Source organism: Salmo salar, unplaced genomic scaffold (assembly GCF_905237065.1).
Source record: "Salmo salar unplaced genomic scaffold, Ssal_v3.1, whole genome shotgun sequence".
Taxonomy (NCBI): Eukaryota; Metazoa; Chordata; class Actinopteri; order Salmoniformes; family Salmonidae; genus Salmo; species Salmo salar.
In genome coordinates, this window is record NW_025549984.1 from 17,501 (window position 1) to 22,500 (window position 5,000).

Here is a 5,000-nt window from a genome sequence, read left to right on the forward strand (position 1 = left end):
GGGGCTGTAGGGTATAGGGTCTACAGTATGGGGCTGTATGGTATTGGGTCTATAGGGTCTACAGTATAGGGCTGTAGGGTATAGGGTCTACAGTATAGGGCTGTAGGGTATAGGGTCTACAGTATAGGGCTGGAGGGTATAGGGTCTATAGGGTCTACAGTATAGGGCTGTAGGGTATAGGGTCTATAGGGTCTACAGTATAGGGCTGTAGGGTATTGGGTCTATAGGGTCTACAGTATAGGGCTGTAGGGTATAGGGTCTACAGTATGGGGCTGTAGGGTATAGGGTCTATAGGGTCTACAGTATAGGGCTGTAGGGTATAGGGTCTACAGTATGGGGCTGTAGGGTATTGGGTCTATAGGGTCTACAGTATAGGGCTGTAGGGTATAGGGTCTACAGTATAGGGCTGTAGGGTATAGGGTCTATAGGGTCTACAGTATAGGGCTGTAGGGTATAGGGTCTATAGGGTCTACAGTATAGGGCTGTAGGGTATAGGGTCTATAGGGTCTACAGTATAGGGCTGTAGGGTATAGGGTCTACAGTATGGGGCTGTAGGGTATTGGGTCTATAGGGTCTACAATATAGGGCTGTAGGGTATAGGGTCTACAGTATAGGGCTGTAGGGTATAGGGTCTACAGTAAAGGGCTGTAGGGTATAGGGTCTATAGGGTCTACAGTATAGGGCTGTAGGGTATAGGGTCTACAGTATGGGGCTGTAGGGTATTGGGTCTATAGGGTCTACAGTATGGGGCTGTAGGGTATAGGGTCTACAGTATAGGGCTGTAGGGTATAGGGTCTATAGGGTCTACAGTATGGGGCTGTAGGGTATAGGGTCTATAGGGTCTACAGTATGGGGCTGTAGGGTATAGGGTCTATAAGGTCTACAGTATGGGGCTGTAGGGTATAGGGTCTACAGTATAGGGCTGTAGGGTATAGGGTCTACAGTATAGGGCTGTAGGGTATAGGGTCTATAGGGTCTACAGTATAGGGCTGTAGGGTATAGGGTCTATAGGGTCTACAGTATAGGGCTGTAGGGTATAGGGTCTATAGGGTCTACAGTATAGGGCTGTAGGGTATAGGGTCTATAGGGTCTACAGTATGGGGCTGTAGGGTATAGGGTCTATAGGGTCTACAGTATAGGGCTGTAGGGTATAGGGTCTATAGGGTCTACAGTATAGGGCTGTAGGGTATAGGGTCTATAGGGTCTACAGGATAGGGCTGTAGGGTATAGGGTCTATAGGGTCTACAGTATAGGGCTGTAGGGTATAGGGTCTGTAGGGTCTACAGTATAGGGCTGTAGGGTATAGGGTCTATAGGGTCTACAGTATAGGGCTGTAGGGTATAGGGTCTATAGGGTCTACAGTATAGGGCTGTAGGGTATAGGGTCTATAGGGTCTACAGTATGGGGCTGTAGGGTATAGGGTCTATAGGGTCTACAGTATGGGGCTGTAGGGTATAGGGTCTACAGTATGGGGCTGTAGGGTATAGGGTCTATAGGGTCTACAGTATAGGGCTGTAGGGTATAGGGTCTACAGTATAGGGCTGTAGGGTCTAGGGTCTACAGTATGGGGCTGTAGGGTATAGGGTCTATAGGGTCTACAGTATGGGGCTGTAGGGTCTATAGGGTCTACATTATGGGGCTGTCGGGTATAGGGTCTATAGGGTCTACAGTATAGGGCTGTAGGGTATAGGGTCTACAGTATGGGGCTGTAGGGTATTGGGTCTATAGGGTCTACAGTATAGGGCTGTAGGGTATAGGGTCTACAGTATGGGGCTGTAGGGTATAGGGTCTATAGGGTCTACAGTATAGGGCTGTAGGGTATAGGGTCTACAGTATGGGGCTGTAGGGTATTGGGTCTATAGGGTCTACAGTATAGGGCTGTAGGGTATAGGGTCTACAGTATAGGGCTGTAGGGTCTAGGGTCTACAGTATGGGGCTGTAGGGTATAGGGTCTATAGGGTCTACAGTATAGGGCTGTAGGGTATAGGGTCTACAGTTTGGGGCTGTAGGGTATTGGGTCTATAGGGTCTACAGTATAGGGCTGTAGGGTATAGGGTCTATAGGGTCTACAGTATGGGGCTGTAGGGTATAGGGTCTATAGGGTCTACAGTATAGGGCTGTAGGGTCTAGGGTCTACAGTATGGGGCTGTAGGGTATAGGGTCTATAGGGTCTACAGTATAGGGCTGTAGGGTATAGGGTCTACAGTATAGGGCTGTAGGGTATAGGGTCTATAGGGTCTACAGTATGGGGCTGTAGGGTATAGGGTCTATAGGGTCTACAGTATAGGGCTGTAGGGTATAGGGTCTATAGGGTCTACAGTATGGGGCTGTAGGGTGTAGGGTCTATAGGGTCTACAGTATAGGGCTGTAGGGTATAGGGTCTATAGGGTCTACAGTATAGGGCTGTAGGATCTATAGGGTCTACAGTATAGGGCTGTAGGGTCTAGGGTCTACAGTATGGGGCTGTAGGGTATAGGGTCTATAGGGTCTACAGTATGGGGCTGTAGGGTCTATAGGGTCTACAGTATGGGGCTGTAGGGTATAGGGTCTATAGGGTCTACAGTATAGGGCTGTAGGGTATAGGGTCTACAGTATGGGGCTGTAGGGTATTGGGTCTATAGGGTCTACAGTATAGGGCTGTAGGGTATAGGGTCTACAGTATGGGGCTGTAGGGTATAGGGTCTATAGGGTCTACAGTATAGGGCTGTAGGGTATAGGGTCTACAGTATGGGGCTGTAGGGTATTGGGTCTATAGGGTCTACAGTATAGGGCTGTAGGGTATAGGGTCGTATAGGGTCTACAGTATAGGGCTGGTAGGGTCTATAGGGTCTACAGTATGGGGCTGTAGGGTATAGGGTCTATAGGGTCTACAGTATGGGGCTGTAGGGTCTAGGGTCTACAGTATAGGGCTGTAGGGTATAGGGTCTATAGGGTCTACAGTATAGGGCTGTAGGGTATAGGGTCTATAGGGTCTACAGTATAGGGCTGTAGGGTATAGGGTCTACAGTATGGGGCTGTAGGGTATTGGGTCTATAGGGTCTACAGTATAGGGCTGTAGGGTATAGGGTCTACAGTATGGGGCTGTAGAGTATAGGGTCTATAGGGTCTACAGTATAGAGCTGTAGGGTATAGGGTCTACAGTATGGGGCTGTAGGGTATTGGGTCTATAGGGTCTACAGTATAGGGCTGTAGGGTATAGGGTCTACAGTATAGGGCTGTAGGGTATAGGGTCTATAGGGTCTACAGTATAGGGCTGTAGGGTATAGGGTCTATAGGGTCTACAGTATAGGGCTGTAGGGTATAGGGTCTATAGGGTCTACAGTATAGGGCTGTAGGGTATAGGGTCTACAGTATGGGGCTGTAGGGTATAGGGTCTACAGTATAGGGCTGTAGGGTATAGGGTCTATAGGGTCTACAGTATGGGGCTGTAGGGTATAGGGTCTATAGGGTCTACAGTATGGGGCTGTAGGGTATAGGGTCTACAGTATGGGGCTGTATGGTATTGGGTCTATAGGGTCTACAGTATGGGGCTGTAGGGTATAGGGTCTACAGTATAGGGCTGTAGGGTATAGGGTCTACAGTATAGGGCTGTAGGGTATAGGGTCTATAGGGTCTACAGTATAGGGCTGTAGGGTATAGGGTCTACAGTATGGGGCTGTAGGGTATAGGGTCTATAGGGTCTACAGTATGGGGCTGTAGGGTATAGGGTCTATAGGGTCTACAGTATAGGGCTGTAGGGTATAGGGTCTATAGGGTCTACAGTATGGGGCTGTAGGGTATAGGGTCTATAGGGTCTACAGTATAGGGCTGTAGGGTATAGGGTCTACAGTATGGGGCTGTAGGGTATAGGGTCTATAGGGTCTACAGTATAGGGCTGTAGGGTATAGGGTCTACAGTATGGGGCTGTAGGGTATTGGGTCTATAGGGTCTACAGTATGGGGCTGTAGGGTATAGGGTCTACAGTATGGGGCTGTAGGGTATAGGGTCTATAGGGTCTACAGTATAGGGCTGTAGGGTATAGGGTCTACAGTATGGGGCTGTAGGGTATAGGGTCTATAGGGTCTACAGTATGGGGCTGTAGGGTATAGGGTCTACAGTATAGGGCTGTAGGGTATAGGGTCTATAGGGTCTACAGTATAGGGCTGTAGGGTATAGGGTCTATAGGGTCTACAGTATAGGGCTGTAGGGTATAGGGTCTATAGGGTCTACAGTATAGGGCTGTAGGGTATAGGGTCTACAGTATGGGGCTGTAGGGTATTGGGTCTATAGGGTCTACAGTATAGGGCTGTAGGGTATAGGGTCTACAGTATGGGGCTGTAGGGTATAGGGTCTATAGGGTCTACAGTATAGGGCTGTAGGGTATAGGGTCTACAGTATGGGGCTGTAGGGTATAGGGTCTACAGTATAGGGCTGTAGGGTATAGGGTCTATAGGGTCTACAGTATGGGGCTGTAGGGTATAGGGTCTATAGGGTCTACAGTATGGGGCTGTAGGGTATAGGGTCTATAGGGTCTACAGTATGGGGCTGTAGGGTATAGGGTCTACAGTATAGGGCTGTAGGGTATAGGGTCTACAGTATGGGGCTGTAGGGTATAGGGTCTATAGGGTCTACAGTATAGGGCTGTAGGGTATAGGGTCTATAGGGTCTACAGTATGGGGCTGTAGGGTATAGGGTCTATAGGGTCTACAGTATGGGGCTGTAGGGTATAGGGTCTATAGGGTCTACAGTATGGGGCTGTAGGGTATAGGGTCTACAGTATAGGGCTGTAGGGTATAGGGTCTACAGTATGGGGCTGTAGGGTATAGGGTCTATAGGGTCTACAGTATAGGGCTGTAGGGTATAGGGTCTACAGTATGGGGCTGTAGGGTATAGGGTCTATAGGGTCTACAGTATGGGGCTGTAGGGTATAGGGTCTACAGTATGGGGCTGTAGGGTATAGGGTCTATAGGGTCTACAGTATGGGGCTGTAGGGTATAGGGTCTATAGGGTCTACAGTATAG

General features: G+C 49.1%; 1 protein-coding gene across 1 annotated transcript in view; it reads right to left on the reverse strand.

Annotated features, from left to right (window-relative positions):
• Positions 1 to 5,000, reverse strand: part of LOC123739059 (caspase recruitment domain-containing protein 11) — a 115,420-nt gene that overhangs the window by 6,948 nt on the left and 103,472 nt on the right. The gene's annotated exons all lie outside the window — the stretch shown is intronic.